The sequence below is a fragment of the Mustelus asterias genome, unplaced genomic scaffold (assembly GCF_964213995.1).
Source record: "Mustelus asterias unplaced genomic scaffold, sMusAst1.hap1.1 HAP1_SCAFFOLD_152, whole genome shotgun sequence".
NCBI classification, from domain to species: domain Eukaryota; kingdom Metazoa; phylum Chordata; class Chondrichthyes; order Carcharhiniformes; family Triakidae; genus Mustelus; species Mustelus asterias.
This window is the reverse complement of record NW_027590173.1, coordinates 922,849-945,295: the sequence shown is the minus strand read 5'-3', so window position 1 is coordinate 945,295 and position 22,447 is coordinate 922,849. Positions and strand designations below refer to the sequence as shown.

At 43.1% G+C, this 22,447-nt stretch overlaps 2 non-coding genes across 2 annotated transcripts; both read right to left on the bottom strand.

The window, feature by feature from the left end:
* Window positions 1–457: 457 nt before the first annotated feature.
* Window positions 458–529, bottom strand: trnad-guc (transfer RNA aspartic acid (anticodon GUC)). The gene has a single exon. It is a non-coding gene; the product is annotated as a tRNA-Asp (tRNA).
* A 10,576-nt stretch (window positions 530–11,105) lies between these two features.
* On the bottom strand, window positions 11,106–11,196 carry trnar-ucu (transfer RNA arginine (anticodon UCU)). Its single transcript is given in 2 exon segments — window positions 11,106–11,141; window positions 11,160–11,196. It is a non-coding gene; the product is annotated as a tRNA-Arg (tRNA).
* Window positions 11,197–22,447: the final 11,251 nt, after the last annotated feature.

The following is a 22,447-nucleotide window of genomic DNA, read 5'->3' as shown; positions in this document are numbered from 1 at the left end:
TGGACTATTCACCCCTCAAGCCTATCAAACGCTGTGTCCAAATACCTTCTCCAATGCCTTCACAACCTTCGTCAAATGTGGTGCCCAGAAGCGGTTGCAGTACTCAAGATGAGGCCTATCTGGGGTATTTAAAAGCTCAACATGACCTCCATACGCATGTATCCAATCGACTATTCAGACAACTTAGGAAAATATTTGCTTCATTAACTGCTCTCTCAAGATGATCTGCCACCTTCAAGGACCCCACCCAAACATTGGCATCGCCAGATCAAATGTGAGCCAAAATGCCGATGAATTGAACGAACGTTGATCTCAGGTCACGAAACGTGTCCGTAAAAATGTAAGGATTTGCATTTTTGAGTGCTTCTTTTCTTGACAGTCTTTATTTTATATTTTCAAAGCCAGAGAGCAACACAGGTTGTTCAACAACAACTTGACATAACAGAAATGTGATAAGCTCCTCGTCGGGGAATTGAACCCCGGTCTCCCGCGTGACAGGCGGGGATACTAACCACTATACTAACGAGGATATGAGGATTTGCACATTGTACACTTGCCACTTACACTTTCAGAGCGACAACTGAGTTCTGACGAGATCAGTTCTTTTCCGCAATTCGGAGGACCATTTAATGCAGCAAACAGCGGTTTTAACCAACCGACTTTTGGATTACCAGGAAAGAGAATGAGATGGATGCATGAAAAAAACAAGAATCAGGTGGAGACAGAAAGGCGCGTTTGCCGTTCATTTCAAACTGCATGTTCTTATTAATTCTGGAGGAAAGACGGCGTGTCTTGAAACCTGAACCTGCTGGACAATCTCAGCTGGTCTCTCTCCACAGATGCTGTCAGACATGCTGAGATGTTAGAGCATTTTCATTTGTTGTTTCAGATTCCAGGATCGGAAGTATTTTGCTTTTATCTTGTCTATAAAAACGTTTTTTTCTCCAACCCGCTGGAACTTCCAAAGTGCTTTACAGCTCAGATGCTTTTCTTTAATTCTATTGTCTTCTGTATTGCCCGAGGTAGGTGCGGATTGAGCAAAAACGGAAATTATCATCCCCAATCTCACATAATCGTGGAAAGATTATTTCTGTGGCTTTTACCGTCTCATCAGTTGTTTGATATAGATTCATTTGTTCAAAGCTGCCTCAGTTAAAATCTTATCAGGGCATATCTCTGTGAGCCACTGGAAAATGAATCAAGTTTCCAACCCGATTCTGAACTCATGAAGTTGTAATTAATTATTCTGTGTCTCCGATGATAATTTTAAGAAGCTCAAATAAAGCTCTACTGTCCATGGTTCGGCCACGGATTCGAAAACAAAACAGATTTCCAAGCAGTGTCTGCAACATAGAACCACGTAATCCCTGCAGCGCAAACGCAAGCTTTTCGCCAGAGTCTGATGTGATCTGATCAGTTGTTTCATTTGAGTTGATTTGATTTGATTTATTTTTGTCACATGTATCAGCCATACAGTGAAAATTATTGCTTCTTGTGCGCTCTACAGACAAAACATTCCGTTCATAGGGAAGGAAACGAGAGAGTGCAGAATGTAGTGTTACAGTCATAGATAGGGTGTAGAGAAAGATCAACTTAATGCAAGGCAAGTCCATTCAGAAATCTGACAGCAGCAGGGAAGAAGCTGTTCTTGAGTCGGTTGGTACGTGATCTCTGGCTTAGGTATCTTTTTTCCCGACTGAAGAAGGTGGAAGAAAGAATGTCCGAGGTGCGTGGGGTCCTTAATTATGTTGGCTGTTTTGCCGAGGCAGCGATAAGTGTCGACAGAGTCAATTGATGGGAGGCTGTTTTGCGTGATGGATTGGGCTACATTTATAACATGTTGTAGTTCCTTGCGGCATTCGGCAGAGCAGGATCCGTACCAAACTGTGATAGAATCAGAAAGAATGCTTCTTTGTTGCATCTGTAAACGTTGGTGAGAGTCATAGCTGACATGCCAAATTTCTTTTGGGAAGAAGTTCCTTTGTTTTGGGAATGGAAAGTAACTTGCCTGACTGGGAATCGAACACAGGCCACGGCGGTGAAAGTGCCGAATCCTAATCACTAGACCATCGGAAAGTGCGTGCGGCCTCACCAAGCTGCAGTATTGTCTTCCAATCGGGCACCACTTCCGCAGTCAAGGGCACTCAGCCTCCGATCTTCGGTTGTCTTCAGGACACACGACAAAGCAGAATCGCCGAGCAGAAACAGACAGGCAAGTTCCACATGCATGAGGAAAGCCTCAACTGGATCTTGGGTTCAAGCCACAGGATACACAACCCTCACCATACACTCTGAATTTGAAAAATCCTTCATCCTCTCCTGATCTGAGAGAATTCACACCTCTTTAACCGGTGATTATCCCTCTCTCCCCCCTTGCTCTCTGTGTCTTTAACGAATTGATTCCCTGAAAAGTCTCGCATTCTAACCATTGTTCACACTCCAATCTGTAATTATCGTCCTATTGTGTTTGTGTCTATCGATGTCGTGTTTGTCAACCTCCCTCAACTCATCTGATGAAAGAGCAGCTCTCCTAAAGCTCGTGATTCCAGCTTTAACCTGGTGTTGTGAGAATTCTTATTGTGTCCACCTTTTCAACGCCGGCACTTCCACATCAACACGAGTGCGAGCAGATCATCTGTTGAGCGAATAGGGAAATAGATCAGAATTGTTGGTGTGATGTGTTCCATTATCCGTCCTCACGCAGTCCAGGTATATACCAACTATCAACGACACGTATGAGAGGGTAAGATACATTATTCTCTGCCCTTCTCTGGTCCATTTTATCGAAATGATTTTTTTCAAAATCTTCCACTAATTTAAAGCCCAGCATCAGGCCACCCCTCAGCCTTGTCATTATAAGAAAAGAAAGATGCAAGCAGTCGAAACTTTACCAGGTCTTTCCTTTGTTCTCAATGACACTACTTTTTATGGGCTATGGATGTCACCTGCAGGACCAACATTTGTTGCCTTTCCCTAATTGCCCTTCAACTAAGAGTGGCTTACTCGGCCATTTCAGAGGGCAAGTAAGAGTCACCCACATTGCTCTGTGTCTGGAGACAGATGTACGCCAGACCAGGCAAGGCGGGCAGACTTCTTTATCTAAAGTGCACTGGTGAACCAGATGAAGTTTTATAACAATCGACGGTAGTTTCAAGGCGGCCATTACTGAAACCAGTTTTTCAATTCCAGATTGATCAAATCAGTGAATTTAAATTTCACCAGCTGCCATGGTAGAATTCACTCCACGTCCGCAAATATTAGTGCTGGCCCCAATTATTGGACGATTTTTAAAAGAAACATCGATTTGTTTGCAAAATTCTCTAATCTCTGAATATATTCCACCAATTTATCGCTCGTGTTTAGAATCCTTGGCAAAGTGGCCACTTAATCCAGAAATTTTGAAATCAATTCTAACTTGGAATTTCCACTGATGTCTTATTGTTCTCAAAAACCTCTTTCACTAACGTTCCAATGACTATTCCTCCCTACGTTTCACCTGCTCCTTCCATTCACAAACTGTTCTCACTAGGAATACCGGACGCCCAGCTTGTTGCAATTTGTTTGAATGAACACGATGTCATATAATCGAAGCAGCATTTTGAAATTCTCATTCATTCAACGTATTCTGGTGACTTGCTTTTCTTCTGTTTTATGTGCCATTACATAAGAATCTTACTCTGACATGAGACCACGTTTTGCTCTTTTGCTGCTATGTTTCTTTCCTCTCACGCCATGATTTTTCTCATGGAATTTACAGCACAGAAGCCATTCGGCCCATCTTGTAGATGCTAGGTGAGAACACACTGGTGCCCATTGCAATACCAACTTCCTGCTCCCGGCCCACAGCACAGATCCAGATCTTTATAGAAAAAAGACCACTGAAAATTACGATTCATTCTCATGGGCTACCCTGGAAGAACTAATTAAACATTTCAAAGGGAACCGCTGCGAACATGTTTCTGCCCTGCGCGTGGAATCCATACTGGGTGTCGAGATCAACACCTTAACTGCTCGGCCACGACAGAGGTTTGTCTGTTAGAATGATTTACCCACCTCAGAAATATTTGTAGTAACTTCAATAGGCAGCTAGATTATGCAGAGCAGTGTGTGAGCTGAAATCTGTTCGTCTCCCTCTTTTTGGTATCTTTTTCTTTGAAAGTCTCACATGGCAGGTTGGTTAAGAAGGTTAAGGCTCATGGGATACAAGGAGAAGTGTCTAGATGGGTGGAGAACTGGCTTGGCCATAGGAGACAGAGGGTAGTGGTCGAAGGATCTTTTTCCGGCTGGAGGTCGGTGACCAGTGGTGTTCCGCAGGGCTCTGTACTGGGACCTCTGCTATTTGTGACATATATAAATGATTTGGAAGAAGGTGTAAATGGTGTAATCAGCAAGTTTGCGGATGACACGAAGATGGCTGGACTTGCGGATAGCGAAGAGCATTGTCGGGCAATACAGCAGGATGTCGATAGGCTGGAAAATTGGGCAGAGAGGTGGCAGATGGAGTTTAGTCCGGATAAATGCGAAGTGATGCATTTTGGAAGAAATAATGTAGGGATGAGTTATGCAATAAATGGCAGAGTCATCGGGAGTATAGAAATACAGAGGGACCTAGGTGTGCAAGTCCACAAATCCTTGAAGGTGGCAACACAGGTGGAGAAGGTGGTGAAGAAGGCATATGGTATGCTTGCCTTTATAGGACGGGGTATAGAGTATAAAAGCTGGAGTCTGATGATGCAGCTGTATAGAACGCTGGTTAGGCCACATTTGGAGTACTGCGTCCAGTTCTGGTCGCCGCACTACCAGAAGGACGTGGAGGCGTTAGAGAGAGTTCAGAGAAGGTTTACCAGGATGTTGCCTGGTATGGAGGGTCTTAGCTATGAGGAGAGATTGGGTAAACTGGGGTTGTTCTCCCTGGAAAGACGGAGAATGAGGGGAGATATAATAGAGGTGTACAAAATTATGAAGGGGATAGATAGGATGAATGGTGGGAAGCTTTTTCCCAGATCAGAAGTGACGTTCACGAGGGGTCACGGGCACAGGGTGAGAGGGCGAAGTGTAACTCAGATATTAGAGGGATGTTTTTTACACAGAGGGTGGTGGGGGCCTGGAATGCGCTGCCAAGTAGGGTGGTGGAGGCAGGCACGCTGACATCGTTTAAGACTTGCCTGGATAGTCACATGAGCAGCCTGGGAATGGAGGGATACAAACGATTGGTCTAGTTGGACCAAGGAGCGGCACAGGCTTGGATGGCCGAAGGGCCTGTTTCCTGTGCTGTACTTTTAGAACATAGAACAGTACAGCACAGAACAGGCCCTTCGGCCCACGATGTTGTGCCGACCTTCATCTGAAACCAAGATCAAGCTATCCCACTCCCTACCATCCTGGTGTGCTCCATGTGCCTATCCAATAACCGCTTAAATGTTCCTAAAGTGTCTGACTCCACTATCACTGCAGGCAGTCCATTCCACACCCCAACCACTCTCTGCGTGAAGAACCTACCTCTGATATCCTTCCTATATCTCCCACCATGAACCCTATAGTTATGCCCCCTCGTAATAGCTCCATCCACCCGAGGAAATAGTCTTTGAACGTTCACTCGATCTATCCCCTTCATCATTTTATAAACCTCTATTAAGTCTCCCCTCAATCTACTCCGCTCCAGAGAGAACAGCCCCAGCTCCCTCAACCTTTCCTCATAAGACCGACACTCCAAACCAGGCAGCATCCTGGTAAATCTCCTCTGCACTCTTTCCAGCGCTTCCACATCCTTCTTATAGTGAGGTGACCAGAACTGCACGCAATATTCCAAATGCGGTCTCACCAAGGTCCTGTACAGTTGCAGCATAACCCCACGGCTCTTAAACTAATAAAAGCTAACACACTATATGCCTTCTTCACAGCTCTATCCACTTGAGTGGCAACCTTTAGAGATCTGTGGATATGGACCCCAAGATCTCTCTGTTCCTCCACAGTCTTCAGAACCCTACCTTTGACCCTGTAATCCACATTTAAATTTGTCCTACCAAAATGAATCACCTCACATTTATCAGGGTTAAACTCCATTTGCCATTTTTCAGCCCAGCTTTGCATCCTATCTATGTCTCTTTGCAGCCTACAACACCCCTCCACCTCATCCACTACTCCACCAATCTTGGTGTCATCAGCAAATTTACTGATCCACCCTTCAGCCCCCTCCTCTAAGTCATTAATAAAAATCACAAAGAGCAGAGGACCAAGCACCGATCCCTGCGGCACTCCGCTAGCAACCTGCCTCCAGTCTGAAAATTTTCCATCCACCACCACCCTCTGTCTTCGATCAGATAGCCAGTTACCTATCCAATCGGCCAACTTTCCCTCTATCCCACACCTCCTTACTTTCATCATAAGCCGACCATGGGGGACCTTATCAAACGCCTTCCTAAAATCCATGTATATGACATCAACCGCCCTACCTTCATCAACACACCTAGTTACCTCCTCAAAAAATTCTATCAAATTTGTGAGGCACGATTTACCCTTCACAAATCCGTGCTGACTATCCCCGATTAATCCGCATCTTTCTAAATGGTCGTAAATCCCATCCCTAAGGACCTTTTCCATCAATTTACCAACCACCGAAGTCAGACTAACCGGTCTATAATTACCAGGGTCATTTCTATTCCCTTTCTTAAACAGAGGAACAACATTTGCCACTCTCCAGTCCTCTGGCACCATCCCCGTGGACAGCGAGGACCCAAAGATCAAAGCCAAAGGCTCTGCAATCTCATCCCTCGCCTCCCAAAGAATCCTAGGATACATTTCATCAGGCCCAGGGGACTTATCGACCTTCAGTTTATTCAAAACTGCCAATACATCCTCCCTCCGAACATCTATTTCCTCCCGCCTATTAGCCTGTAACACCTTCTCTTCCTGAAAAACATGGCCCCTCTCCTTGGTGAACACTGAAGAAAAGTATTCATTCATCACCTCGCCTATCTCTACTGATTCCATACACAAGTTCCCACCACTGTCCTTGACCGGCCCTAACCTCACCCTGGTCATTCTTTTATTCCTCACATAAGTTCTTTGTTCTTTGTTCTTTGATTGAGAATTCATTTATTAGTTGAGATACTTTTTGTTCATTTCAATATTTTTTTTCAGTATATAGAAATTGAAGCCGAATTTAACGTCCGAAAAAAATAAAATTGAAACATTTAAATCAATTTCATTTCATGAGCGGCAAATATTGCGTTCGAACTGTTTGTGCCCACATGCTTTGAAACGCAAGAGACAGTGGATAAAGTTCTAAATAAATGATCAATGCAAAAGACGGGAATCAAACACGGGTCAACTGTTTGGAAGGGAGCTATGCTCACCACTATATCACTATCACTTGCTCTACTTCAGGGCTCGTCATTTTCATTAGATATAATTACAGAACTACCTGAGTTGCTGATTTCATCACACACCAGGCGTGTCCATAGCACAGTTTGGAAACTGAACTTGGCTTGCATCGTATTTCCGGACTGTTTAACTTACCTTTTTTACTGTTGTTTCTGACTGAGAACTCATGGATTGAGGCCTGTTGTTGCATTGAAACATTGAAGCAAATTGAAGCTGGATTTTCCGTTCGTAACTCATTGACACTAAGAATATTCAGTGAATTTAGTTTTAGGAGTGACCCGCTTCTGTTCTGAATGCGATTGCTCATTAAATGAGTCACCACTGTGATGGTCCGGAACTGGCACTCGGTCAAATGCTCGCACAGTCACCACTGCACCACCATCGCTCACCTGACTCTGCCACTCCCTCTGTATTTACGGAATGAACAAACAAGCAACGAAGTGGCATAGAAATCAGAGATTATGGAATCCAATAGCCGACATTGCATTTCTGGGAGTTTTACATTTTCCATAGATCGGGGTGAGCAGGATCGCCCAATCAGAAAGCAGATCTCTGGAACATGGAATTAGATTAATATCATGTTTTGCAGTCATTTTAGTCGGTAAGAACCATGTTGATGTGATTTCACTCCAATCCAAAAGGGTTCTGAATGAATCGCGACCTTGTTGCACAACTCGCGTTCAGCCAGAGATGGCAGCAGTGAATAATAAATTGGATTTACTGTTTGCGTCAAGACATCCGGACAGGAATGGAGCTAGTGGTGCCGCGGAGCTGGCCAAGCAATATCCTGACCAACTGCACCCGCTCCAAATAGATTCATAAAATTACTGAACAAATCTATGACAGTCTCTAAAAGCATTGTATTAACACCTTTTAAATAATCAATTTGCTGTAACTAATTCAATATGAACCGTTTCAATGTCAGCCCTATTCAAGGCCAGTTCTCAAACAGGCATTAACTGGTTAGAAGTTGTAATGCAATCAGAGAACAGTCATCAATATTCTCAGAGAAGTGAAATTGCGGCCCCGAACTTCACAGAAAATCTACAGTACAGAAGGCCATTCGACCCATCGAGCCTGTGCCAACAACAATCCCATGCAGGCCCTATCCCAGTAACCCCAGGTATTTAACACACTAATACTCTTGATACTAATGGACAATTTAACATGACCATTCCACCTAGCCCGGCACTAATTTTCATGGCGGAACGACCGATTCTGGAAAGGCTAAATCTGCCACTAATGCCGCAAATGAAGCTGACGTCTGTTTTGGAGCTTCTGAAACCACATGTTTTCATGGTGGCAAACCTCCACCCAAAGCTAGTGTCCTGATTTGAATCGATTGCCAGCTCGAGTTTCTCATTTGTATGAAGAATATGGAATGGTGCTGGACTATTCAGCCCTTAAACCTGTGGAACTCTGAGTCTTACCTTCACCTTGGTCCGTGAACCTTAAAATAAGTGATCAGTTTAACCTCAATCAGTCAATGGGGAGACAGAGTTTTAAATGTCATAACAATAAAGATGGAATTCAAATCGATTTGTGCAGAGATTTTACACTTTGGCCTACGTAGTCTGGGTGGCCGGGCGGTCTAAGGCGCTGCGTTCACGATTTGTTTCTTCGCGAGGCACCATCCGAACCCAGGGAAATCTCTCACCTTGCAACACAAGGCCAGCAGATGCAGAGAAACAACGACGACCTCGAAGTTCCACTCCGAGACGCACATCATCCTGACTTGGCAACATATTGCCGTTCCGATGGTTCACAATCCGAGAAATCCCTCCCGAACAGCAGTGTGTGCGCACACGCACAACATGAACTGCAGTGGCTCCAGAATGAATGCATCGCCAATTACTCAAAGGTAATTAATTTGGAGAATATATTCTTCCCGGGTCAGCGACAAACATATCTCGTATGAATGAAGTATTTAATGAAAGTCATCTCGCGCCACAGAAGGGGCCTGTCTGCCTTCAGAGCAGAAAACTGTGTGCATGAATCACACCCCGAACACGGCTACTTTTATACCAGATGTGTTTCTGAAAACAGTAAATAGAACCAGCTCACGATAAACCGCTCAATGTTTAGCGGAAGAGTTTCACTGAGTCATGTGTGCGATTCCCGCTGATGTGCTTGTTCACTGTCGGGGAAAGGCAGATTTGAAAGGTTTGCAGGGAAATCTGTGCAGTTTCGATGGGCCACTGTAGGATTCAATTATTTTTCTTTTAATAATCTATCCGAGGTCACATCGCATCTGTGGAGAGAGAAACGGCCGTTCCCGTGTAAGGTCTGCATCTGAAATGTGAACTATCTCTATTTTCCCGGATACTTTCCAGTACTGGTCGTATCTCTTTTTTCACAAATACCACCAGATCTGGAACATATTTCCAGCATTCCGCTGTACCACGGGTAGCAATGTCAGGCTCTGTGGCAAAGTTGGTTAAAGCGCCTGCGTAGTAGCAGGCATATCCTGGTTTCAAATCAGTGTGCATATGCACTGTTAGTATCACTATTTTTCACAAATACCACAAGATCGAGAAGGTTTTTCCAGCATTTGACCTTACAGAGAGCCTGTGTGGTTTAGTTGTTTAAAGCGCGTTTCTCGTACACAGGTGGTCTGGCCTTCAAATCCCAGTTAAGCCTGGATTTCTTTCACGTGATATTTGCAATTGTGCAAGTCACAATGCCGTTTTCTTCCTCGGCAATATTATCTTCCCTTCACAGTGGATGGTCTACAAACATGAAACAAAAGCATATTTCGAGACTCCCCACGAATATCCCGACTGTTTATTCACAAAATCCAAGTATTTTCATCATGTTGCAATAAAAAAAACATTTACTTTGCAATAAACCCAATGGTGTAAGTTCTACAAACACAGCTTTCCATTTTTTTCCCCACAGAGAATTTCTAACACAGCCAAATGACCTTAGAATCATACAATCGCGACAGTGCTGAAGGAGACCATTCTGCTCATCGAGTCTGTACCGACTCTCCGACAGAGAATCGCACCCAGGACCTTTCCCCGCGGCGCCACGCATGCACCACACTAATCTGCCTATACAAACACCTTGGGGACCAAGGGGTAATCTAGCATAGCCAATCCACCAACCTGCTCATCTTTTGGGAGGAAACCGGATCACCTGGTTTCCTGGGTGAATGAAACTTGAACAGCACTCCAGACGTTTGGCACTATCCAGCACAAAGCATCCCACTTCATTCGCTTCGTATGCATAAACGTTCACTCCCTCCAACTACCGACACACAATGGCAGCAGTGTGCCCCACCTACAAGATGAACTGCAGCAACACAGCAAGACTCCTTTGCCAGCACCTTCCAAACCCACGGCCACGACAGCCGAGCAGGGCAAGCGCAGCAGACACATCAAGATAACACCACCACGCTGCAGGGCACTGATATTTATTTATTGATTGTAGTTATTTATAAGTTGTTACTGCGTGTGAATTTTTTTATCTTGTTTATCTTCCAAAAGAAACGAAATATCTGATTGAAAATTATGGTACTCCTTCTTAAGCAACCAGCGAATGTTGTATCACACTTTAAGAAAGCCACTGGGGTTTGCGTTTTCTTCTCGAGTCAGTGGTTTTCCTGGGAGCCGAGTGAACAGGAACAGCACGGAAAGGTGGCAGAGCAGAAAATGTCGGTGCCGAAACTGAATCACATCAAAGAAGGAGCAAACCGTTTGCTACTAATCTGATCCCAAATCCGACTCTGGTGGGACTCGAACCCACAACCTTTGAATGGCTAACTTGCCCTTATTTAGAAGTCCAACGCGCTATCCCTTGCGCCACAGAGCTACGTGCCAACAGATTAATTTACAGGTCCATATGTGGATTCTTGACAATGTAGAAACTACTGATAAGTTCACAAATCTCGTATTTAAAACGTCGGTAACAGTTAGGAGGAACGTCGCTGATTGCAAGTCATGTTGGGACATCTTATGTCTGTTACAACAACTGTGGAAATACAGACCTTTATCTCTTTTATACAGGAAATCTGTCCATCACGGAATGATCCTCCCTACCTCTCCTCCTCATTCTCTTCAACAGCCTGGAGTGTAATCTGGCAGGCTTCATAGTTGGGCGACACATTCTGCTCCATCTATCACAGAGCGGATCAATTGCAGTAAAATATCTACACAGAACACAACGCAAAGCGGGAAGTTGGAAATCCGAAGCAAAAACAGAAAATGCTGCAAATGCTCAGCAGGTGAGGCAACACTTATGATTAATGGAGATTTCTTTAAAACAAGATTTTGAAGCACAACACAGCTACACAGTTTAAAGTTTCCATTCATCCACAATGGATGCTCCATTCTATGATTTTGAACAATTCAAATTGATAATGTGCATTGTTATTTTTGTCGCCACAGCCTGAAAACTACTTCAGGCATTGATGTCACCCTTGGATTTTAAATTTGTAAATCCATTCTCTATCTTTTTAACGCCACTATTGAAACATTATCCATCACCCGCTCAGTTCTTTTTCAATGAGAAGGAGAATTGAAGATATAATTAGATAACGTTATTTGACAAAATTTGTACAGAAGCATAGAGGCGGGAATCACACACAGCGCTTCATTAAACTCAAACGCTAAACATTGAAATGAGAGAGTTATTAATCAAGGGATGGTTCCATTTATTCATTTATTATTTATGCAGAATAGAAAGGTTGGTGCAATCTGGACAGCGTAACTGAGCAGAGTGAAACACAATGGGGACTGGACAGGATAAGCCGACCATGGGCAGTGCACAAAGAGAAGGTGCAACGTTGACTGAGTTATCAGACGGAGCAATGAGTCGTTGCAGAGTGAAAGTACATCGGAACGTGGGAGTGCTAAATGTTTAATGATCACTGCACAAGTGGACGGTGAAATGCAGACTTCAGGCTGGATATTCAATTGGTTCTGTGAAGGGTGAATAGACGGTGGCATCTTGGCATGGTGAAGGTGCCAAGGGACGAGGAACACTAAAGGCATACACTTTATTTTATCTCACCTCTCCTCGATCTTCGGACCAAAATATAACACTTCACACTTTCTTACATTAATTAAATTGCATCTGTCACGTGTCTGTCCATTCCACCAGCAGGTCTGTATCTTCTTGAAGATTATCAATATCCTTCTCACTAAAGTTCATAATATTTTCAAGTTTCGCACCACTGGCAAATTTTGAGTTTGAAACTTAGTCATGATGTGGAGATGCCGGCGTTGGACTGGGGTAAACACAGTGGAAAAGAGCAGATTTCCACTCCATCTGACGAAGGAGCAGCGCTCCGAAAGCTAATGGCATTTACGACCAAATAAACCTGTTGGACTTTAACCTGGTGTTGTTAAAACTCTTGCACAGGTATTTGTCAGTGATATATATGAAGAAAAGTAGGTTTCTCTCTATATACCATCCCCAATGAGAAATAGGTAAAACTTTGTGTAATATATGCTTTAATAGGTTTGTACCAATAATTAAATTGTTGCATAATGAAATTCTAACTCTGCTAAACAACAGTGATTCAAAATGCCACTTGGTTCAAAAGAAAATACAGACCGGTACAAATACCTTCACTTAAACAGCATAGCCTTGCTGATTTATCGGTATTTAAATGATGAACGCAGCGTACTTGTAGATTTCGAATTGATATGGCAAACAAATTTAGTATTTCGAAATTCCTCCGTCTCAGTTCAATATAATGTGTACAATTCTTGTCTGTTCTGTCTCTCTCTCTGATGTCTAAAGTTCAGTCTGCCAGAGTATGCTGACCTCTACTGGCCGCAATACAGAACTGCAATTGTGCGGAAAAATAATCACATCACTGTCGCTGTTGCAGGGACAGATCAAATAAGAATTAATGATTAGATGTCAGCGTTAAATCCCAATAGAAAATTCAATATTAATGTACTTTCCCATGTCGTCAGTATAACTTGCAATTTGTTATTACCTGGGGCAGCTGAGTCGACTAGCACAGATGTACTGAAGGTAAATCTAGGTTATGCGACGATGGAGAATGAATTTCAGAGATAAGCAGATGATGTTACATTGAAGATTTTGAGTAGAGGATCGTGTGGAATCATGTGCTAATTAGAACAAAAGGCCCGGTTTCAATTATGTACCTTCCAGGTAGAATGTGTACAGATTTGCAAAGTCTCTCAGATAGATTTATCATGAATATCACGCAGATACGTCGCGCCAGAGACAGAGCGATACAGAATGAGTCCAACACTCATACATCTAGAATCTTAGAATGGATACAACAAAGAGAGGGAGACCATTCGGCCCTTTGTCTGTGTGCTGGTCTGTACAAGAACAACTCAGCGCATCCCTTTCCCAGTCCTTTTCTCATATCCCTGCAAATACATTGACTTCAGGTGCTGAACCCATTCCTCTTTGAGAGCTCTGATTTGATGCTGCCTCTGCCACACTCTCAGGCAGTGCATTCCAGGTCCTAAACACTCAGCGCATTAAAATCCATCCTGATCTTCTCTGGCAATGGGAGCAATATTTTTTCATCTATTCTTATTAGACTGCACCCACAAACCCACCACCTCTACAATCTCGAAGAACAGCGGCAGCAGATACATGGCAGCACCAGCGCTGCAAGCTCCCCCCAAACCACTCACCGACCTGACTTGGAAATACGTCACGGCTCCTTCACTGTCTCAGTAGCAAATCCTGAAAGACTGTTAGGCTAACAGCACTGTGGCTGGACCGACATCCCAGCAACTGCAGCAGTTCAGGAAAGCAGCAAACCATCACCTTCTTAAGGTCAGTTCGGGATTGGCAATGAATGCTGGCCTCGTCAGTGATGCCCACCTCTCGAAATGAATAAAACAAATAAAAACTCGCAACAACAACCGGAGACGGACAGATACAGAACAAATCTCACTCACATGCATGTGTTGGATACAATATGAATCCCCAGTCACATTCACTAACAGAGGGTAAAAGACAGTCGAAATATGGCGATCGTTATCCAATTGCAGTTTAACCAGAGTTTCTCAAGAACAGGGAACATGTTAGCACAACATGCAACATTTTAACCTAATATGGAGCATCATGAGACCAGATAATTAACTTTCTGCCGAACAGAAAACATTTTCACGGAGAATATTTTGACACAACAAGGAACACGTTTACAGTGCAGGACATTTATTAACAGAACATTTAATAAATAATACACAAGGTGGATCGTATTTTCACAGACGGAAAGACATTTACAGCATCAGGGAAGCATTTTACACAACAGCAGAAAACATCTCTCAACAACAGGCAGAGCTCAGTTACACAAAAGGAAATATATTTGCAAACTTGCACTTCCAACAGAAAATTCCTTTCAATATCAGTGATCGATTCTGCAATTCCGTGTCTTGCCGGTTTCCTCGCACCTTTGCCTGTCGTTACACATGTCCAGACAATCTCTTTAACTGCTCTTGATTGTTTTTTTCTGTCTGCTGTATTCTCAGTGTGATGCAGTGGCTGAGCTTCCTGACAGCGGTGCTCGTGTTAAACGATACAGGGGCGAAAATCTGCCTGGCTGCAATTGATAGGCAGCAGAAGTGATGCGTACCGTAGCAGAGTGGCGCATCGGATGCGTGCTTGGTCCATAACCCAGAGGTCGGTGGATCGAAACCATCCTCTAATATTCCTAATAGCACTGGGAATGAAACAACTTGGCAGCAACCATGAAGCATTTTGTGACTTTACGTCGAGTATCGAGACAAGCATTTTTATCGGATTCTCTTTTCCCCGAAAAACCTCGATCTGCAGTAAACCTCTTTTTATGTGCAACCAGAGTTTTAAACAAGAACCGGGAACATCTTAACACAATATGCAACAATTTACTGACAGAAACACCTTCACGGAGAATCTTCTCACACAACAGGGAACACGTTTGTAGAGCAGCAGACATATTAACAGAACACTTACACAGCCGAAAACACATTGACAACAACTGGGAAGCATTTTGCACAACAGTAGAAAACAACTGTCCACAACAATTGAGACAGTTGCATGGGTAAGATGGTCTGGAGGGATATGGGGCAAACACGGGCAATTGGGAATAGCTCGGTGGCAAAACACTGGGCGGCATGGACAAATTGGGCCGATGAGCCTGTTTCCATGCTGGAAACCTCTATATTACAGAGCACAGCAGGAAGTATATTAATAAACAGTGAAACACTTTGCACAACAACAGTGAATATCTTTGAACAGCAGAGAGCACCGTTACTCAGCAGGAAATATATAATTATAAACATATTTACACTAGAAAACTCCTTTATAACATCAGTGATCATTTCCGTATCTTGCCGGTTTCCCGGCACATTTCTCTGTCGTTACACGCGTAGAAACAGTAGATTTTGCTGCTTCTGTGCGTATATTTCTCTGTCCATTGTATTCTTGGTGTTGTGCAGTGGAAATGTGTGGCCAGACTGAGCCTCCTGACACTGGTGCTGGTGTTAAACAACAATGTCGAAGACAATATCTGATTGGCTACATTGATAGGCAGCAGGTGGGGCTGAATTTACTGGACCAGAGTGGTGCAGCGGAAGTGTGCTGGGCCCATAACTCAGAAGTAGCTGGATTGAAATCATTCTCTGCTATTTCCTATTAACAATGGTAACCAAACCAGTTAACTACAATTCTGCAACATTTACGTGGAATATGCGGACATTTGCATTGGTTCCTCTTTTCTGCTATAAGCATCAAACTGCAGTTGATCACGTTGATATGCACAAAAGCTGCAGATACTGTGAACATGCACCAGGATGTGTTAGTGACCGAGGTAATGGTGCACGGGGCACAATTTCAGAATTTGTAGATAACTTGAAACGTGGAAACATTGTGACCTGTGAGGAGGATGGTGTAAAAGTTCAAAAAGGACAGGGATAAGTTACAGATGAAATTCAAAGCTGAGAATTGTGAAGTGATTCATTCTGGTAGGAAGATTACAGAGAGACAATGAAAAGTAAAAGGAAAACAGTTCCAAAGCATCTAATCCATTTCATTAGTGAGGTTTCTCAGACCAACAACTCCAAATGAGGTGCAACAGTACAACTCTAAAACAACAACAAATTACTGTGGATGCTGTCATCTGAAACCAAAAGAGAAAATGCTGGAAAATCTCTGCAGGTCCGGCAGCATCTGTAGGGAGTGACATGAACTGATGTGTCGAGTCCAGATGACCCTTTGACAAAGTGTCATCTGGACTGGTTTACTGCTGGCTGCTAACTTCCTTAAAGTCAATAATAATCCATTCAAAGTATCAGCATATGTGTTTTACAATCATAAGGAAAAATGTGCAGGGTTACAGGGAGAAGCTGGAAATCTTTATTGTACTGAACATCTAAAGGCAGCCTGTTGAGGGGATATTCCCTCAATACAGATTTTATTTCTGTGTCTTCCTGACCGCCTTTTCGTCATATATTTGTTATTTCTTTTAACTCTGCCGTAGGACTTCGGCCACCAAATCTCTTTTCATATAATTATTCCTGCACTTCTCCTTGTTTAGAAACGACGAGAGAACAGTTCATAATCGATGAATGATGAATGAGAAATGATGTGAGCAGTTGTGACAGAAAATAAAGATTTCCAGCTTCTCCCTGTACCCCGGAACATTTTCCTTTTTACATAACACTCTAATCCCTTTAGAACATTTCAATTGAATCTGTATCCATCACAATCTCCGGCAGTGCATTCCACACATTAAGCACTCCTCGTGTTCCTATTCCTTCCTTTGGCCATGATGCTCAATCTGTTCTCTCTTATTCTTCATCATTCCATGAGCGGGAGAAGTTTGTCCCTTTCCCCTCTGTCCAGACGTCTCATGACATTAATATCTGTCAGTGGAACCCCTGATGGGGTGGTAAGATTTTTAAACCAGTCGACATTAAGCCACTGATAAAAGTAACAGCATTCAGTTAAGTGACTTTTAAATGGGTTTATGAGCTAACAAGAATCAATATGACTGCAGTAATTGATTCAAATGAGTAATTATCCAGTGCCCATGCAGGGCCCCATTTTCAGTTCTAATCAGCAGGTTTGGCAGTATCTATGGAGAGCGAAACAGAGTGAATGCATCGAGTCTGTATGACTCTTCTTCAGAGCTAAGGAGAGGTTGAAATGTGACGGATTTTAAATGTTGAAGAAAATTCGGAGCACAATCGATATTATTCATTCAAGCAATTAGAAAAGCAAAGGGCACATTTGGTTTTTTTGCAAGTGGATTGGAGTAGATGAAGAAAGGTGTCTTGCTGCAATTGTACAGGATTTTATTGAGACCACCGCTCCAATACTGTGTACAGCTATTGTCTCCACATTTGAAAAATGATACACTTGCATTGGGGGCGGCACAGAGAAGGTTCACAAGATTGCCCCGGGAAATAAGGAGGTTGTTCTGTGATGAGAGGCTGAGGGAATTAGTCTGAGAGACACTGAGGCTCAGAACAATGTGTAGATGCTGAGTGAATGCTTCCATTGCTGTCCTCTGGGCAGACGAGTAGCGGATAAAGTTTAAGTAAAGTAAAGGTAAGTTGAAGAGAAGTTTATTTATTTGTCACAAGTAAGGCCTGTATTGACGCTGCAATGAAGTTACAGTGAAATTTCCCTAGTCACCACATTCTGACTCACTCTCGCTGTGCGATTCTCTCTCTGTGACTCTCTCTCTCTCTCTCTGACTCTCTCTCGCTCTCTCTGACTCACAGGTTTTCACTTTCTCTCTCTCTCGTTGACGACTGCACACTTTGTGGTTGCGTTTGACAGAGGCAGTGCAGGAGGCTCACCAGTTGTAGTGACTCACGGGCCGAGTTAATGGGGTCTTGCTGCTGGAGGAGCCCATCAGGATTGACAACAATCTGGGCATCTTCGACTCACTCACCAACTGGACACAGCTCTGTTGTGCCAAACCTCACGGCACCTTCGGCTTCTAGGCCAAGAGAGGGTCCAGCAGCCGGCCTCACCCTCTGAACTGTCCCTGTCCCCAACTAAGACACAATACATCCCTCAATAAACTCACCCAGCATTAACAACATGGTCCTCCTTTTAACTGTCTGAGGGAGACAGGGGGACAGAGAGAGAGGGAGGGTGCAGAGAGAGAGAGGGGGGGCTGAAGAAGGGAAAGGATTAATGTTTTTTTTGTACTCAATGTATTTTGTGCCTAAAAGGTTGAACTTTGTACCTGGAATGTATCACAAACATAACTCCTCCTTATGGCTAGCCTCCTTTTTGTTTATATTGCTCCTGGTAGGAGCATAAGCCATTTGTTCATGTCTTTCATCTTTTACTTTTAGTAGTATAAGCCATTTCTTGGTTTCATCTTTTACTTTTGGTATAAGCCATTTGTTCATGGTTCCCTCGCTTGTTTATATCATTCTGATAAAACAGACAGTTGAATATAGATGTTAGTCCTTCTTTCCGTTGGGCTTGTCTATGATTTAAACAGAGGAAGCAGCGACCAAATGGTAGAGTGCGAGAATGGCCGTTTGAAGGAGGACTCCCACTGGGACAGTTGCACTCAGTCACTCAGTCACTTCAAAGGAAACGCTGCGGGAAGAGCAGGGGACCAGAGGTGACACCTTGACTGCAACGATCAGAAGAATTGTGCTTTATGACCCAAGGATACCAGATGGCCTCTAACCATGATCCAGAGACTATCAGAAGCTGTTAAAGGAACTATAATTTATGATCAAGGACTGTTAACTGGACTTTGCTTTATGGCTTGTATTGGGAACCCTGATGTATAAATATCCACGCTTCTTGTGTTCAGAGAGAACTTTGGCTTCCGCTTTCAAGGGGTCAAGTTCTCCCATAAGTTTATGAGAATAAAGCATGACTGTATTTTGACTCATACCAGCCTATAGATGTATATTTTCTGACTTCATTTTGGTGCCGAAACCCGGGAAAAACCCCGGATCTGTTTGCGGGACTCTGTTTGCGGGCTCAGGTTGAATGGCCACAACCTGTGCACTGGAATAGAGTTCTGAACCTAATAGGGTGAGTCAAACTACAGTGGGCTGAGCATATGTGGTGAGTGTGTGTGAGAGTGAAAGACATCTGAGCTGAACACATGCGGACAAGGAGGCATTTGTCTGTTATGCATTCTCAAGTGAGTGTAAAGACTGGAGAAAAGTTGCCTGAGATGTGATGTTCAGACGTGAGTGAGAAAGAAACTGTTTGTGTGAGAGAGAAACTGTCTGAGTGATCACTGGAATAGTGTAAGCTTAATAGTGTAAGCGGTGGTACGGAGGGATTTGATCACCCCTGACAGGTAACACCGGACTCTGATAAGAGCGACCAAGGAGTGGGAGAGCGAGAAGGGAGAATCGAATGCTCCAGGTGGTGAGTATAAAACTTATCTGTATTATGGTGGGTTCACAAGCACAAAGACAGTGGGGGCACCCGGGCTCCCTGATAAATGAGTGTATGACTGAGAGGAACAAATTCTTTAAACAGATGAGAAAAGGGGGGTGGAACTTATCCTACCCTCTGGGCCAACAGCATAAGTGGTTGGGTAAAGAAAAAGAAACATGACGAAGAAAATAGGAGTATTGTTAATACATCAGTTAGCTGGACTAATTGAACATGTAGTCGCCCTAACATCAGAGATAGATGCCCAACAGACACCCATCGCCCAGTTTAAAGTAGAAATTCTGAGAGTATTAGGGAATGTTCCCACTAAATGGAGCAGAATGACCACAACGAAACAGCTAAAAGGAGCTTCTGAATGTGGGGGATGGTTGTCCCAGGTACATCAGGAGTGCTCTGGACAAGGAAGCTCAGGTCGAGGGGATCGAGCGTTCATCCAGGCTTTTAAGGATGAATTCTTTAGTGTTCACCAAAACATCCTTAAAATGGGAATTCTCAGTACCTCGAACTATGATGAGTTGGTAGAATGGGCTAATGGCATACCTGGAGGTGGATAGGAGAGATCTTCGTTTTTGTATTTCAGTGTGTTTGTGTGATCTGGTTTCGAGTCGAATGTAGGTGGTTGTTGTTGTATTAAATTAAGAGCAGGAATTGTTGAAACCTTTGTTCTTGTGGAGTGTTTATTGCGGGTAATAAATGATCTTAGTTTAGCCTCAGGAGTGCTGGGGAGGTGTGAAGACTGTTAAATATTAAAGTGATAAGATTTCTTGCATTTACTTCTGTTTTGAGTTTTAATTACAGTTTGGAAGAAAGAAGAATAAAAGTGACTGTCTTAATCCAAGTTCTGTATTCTTTTAAATGTTTTACTTACATCTCAGTTTAAGATGTTAAGTTTGAATGAGTGGTGGAAGCTTCCATGTGTGTCTGTGTGTGTTTAACAGAGTTGTTTGTTTTGATGTGATTTTACAACTGTGGGTTTGATACAGAGTTTAGATAAAATTAGAAGATAAATTGAAATTTCAAAATCAAAGTACATAAATTGAAGTTGGATTAAACCTGTGTTTGAATTTTGTTAAGAAAGGATTTAAACCTTGGAGGGAACCATGTGCTCGCTCCTTTGTCTTAAAGAGAAGATTATGAGAGAATTAGTTGAGAAATTGGGAGAAGAAATTAAGTAATTTTATGGAAAAGTAGATAAGCAAGAACAAAAGAATGAGGTAAATGTACTGTCTATGAGTCAGTTGTAATTTTGCTTATTTCAAGTTCCAGCAGGAGATTAATCAATTAAATCTTAGTTGCCAATGCAAATTGCCCTTACAAATGTCTGACAGTTTAATATTCTGTAACTGGTTAAAATTATGTACTGCCATTGGAATTTTATGTGCTACCTATTGTTCAAAGTTTGCCAAATATTGAGCACTGTCAAGCTTAAAATCTAGCCAGTTAAAATCAAACCAAAATATTTTGATCAGTTAAGTAGTGTGTATTGTACCTCCTTTGGTTTTGATTTGGCGCCTGTTGTTTTCCTCGAGTGCGGGGGGGGGGCTTGATCTGGAGCTTGGTTTAAATTGGAAACGGATTGGATTAAAGGGGTTTCATAGAAATCATAGAAACCCTACAGTGCAGAAGGAGGCCATTCGGCCCATCGAGTCTGCACCGACCACAATCCCACCCAGGCCCTACCCCCACATATTTACCCGCTAATCCCTCTAACCTACGCATCTCAGGGGCAATTTTAACCTGGCCAATCAACCTAACCCGCACATCTTTGGACTGTGGGAGGGAACCGGAGCACCCGGAGGAAACCCACGCAAACACGAGGAGTATGTGCAAACTCCACACAAACAGTGACCCAAGCCGGGAATCGAACTCGGGACCCTGGAGCTGTGAAGCAGCAGTGCTAACCACTGTGCTACCGTGCCGCCCTAGATATTACAGTTATGGTGTGTGAAGTATGATACAACTGCCGCTTGATTATTTTTATTATACAGTCTAGCACTGATATATAGACCCGGAAATAAAATCAAATCCTGAAAAGCTTTCACCAATTTTGTATAATATAGTTATATATTATATGTTGTGTATTGATAACACATAATTCTGTAGGAGCTTCCTATTTTCCTCGCCATACAAATGATTAAACTAGAGATAATGTCGGGGTACATTATATAAAGATTGGAGCTGTATGGTATGTGATTTTAATGGGGAATGCGATGTTTTCTGACGAGATTATATACAAATGAATGGATGTCCAACTGCAGCCAAAAACCAGTTTAAAGTGTTATTTAATTCACACTAAGCTTTCTATGGAAGGGGGATGTGTAGTTAACTGTATAATGTACTAGCTAAAGCCATACAGATATCGGGAAATTGTGGACAGAGATATTGCCCACTATACTGATGAGATTAAGAATTACCACAAAGCGGACAACCGGATTAACCCCTTTATGAATTAATGACAGAATGGGTGATGATGTAGATTCACTAAAAGATGAATTCAGGAAATATGTGTTGGAACTAAGCACCCAACTTAAAGGGATGCGCAAATTGGTAAAAGACAATCCGGAACAAAGAGACAGAGAGAGAGAGAGAGCTTGAAATGCTCCCTGACGGGCGGGAAGTTGCGTCCAAGTAAAAGCACTACTTGACAAACCTGGGTTCGCCCCTAAATGGGAGGGCCCCTATAAAGTTAAAA